We start from the raw sequence: 462 nt of genomic DNA on the forward strand, positions 1-462 counted from the left end.
TTTTTTTTTTTGCAAAAATATTTATGCACCTTGCAAGTATATGCATTCAACATGTATAATAATACAAAATTTTATGTCACATGATCGATATTGATTATTTTTTTAGCTTTTATAACCTATATATATGCTTTAATAAAAAGAAGTTGGAAAAAAATATATATATAAGGAAAATAATAAAAAATGGAATCAATTATTATTGAATTGGAAAGTCTAAAGAGAATAAATACAATATTGATGAAGAATAAAGTGTAGAGACAAAGAGATAGCAAGAGAGTCGTCTTATTCATTGATAGGAGCCCTTTATATAGGGAATTACACAATACCAATATGGTAAGGATATGAATACATAGATCTAGTCTAACTACATATCCTATTGGCATAAGGCCAAGGCACACAGTAGAGATATCTTAGAACACCCCCCTTGTGCCGCGCGCTGATATGCCGATGGTGCTGATCTGTTCG

Source organism: Fragaria vesca, linkage group LG3 (assembly GCF_000184155.1).
Source record: "Fragaria vesca subsp. vesca linkage group LG3, FraVesHawaii_1.0, whole genome shotgun sequence".
In the NCBI taxonomy this organism is placed as follows: domain Eukaryota; kingdom Viridiplantae; phylum Streptophyta; class Magnoliopsida; order Rosales; family Rosaceae; genus Fragaria; species Fragaria vesca.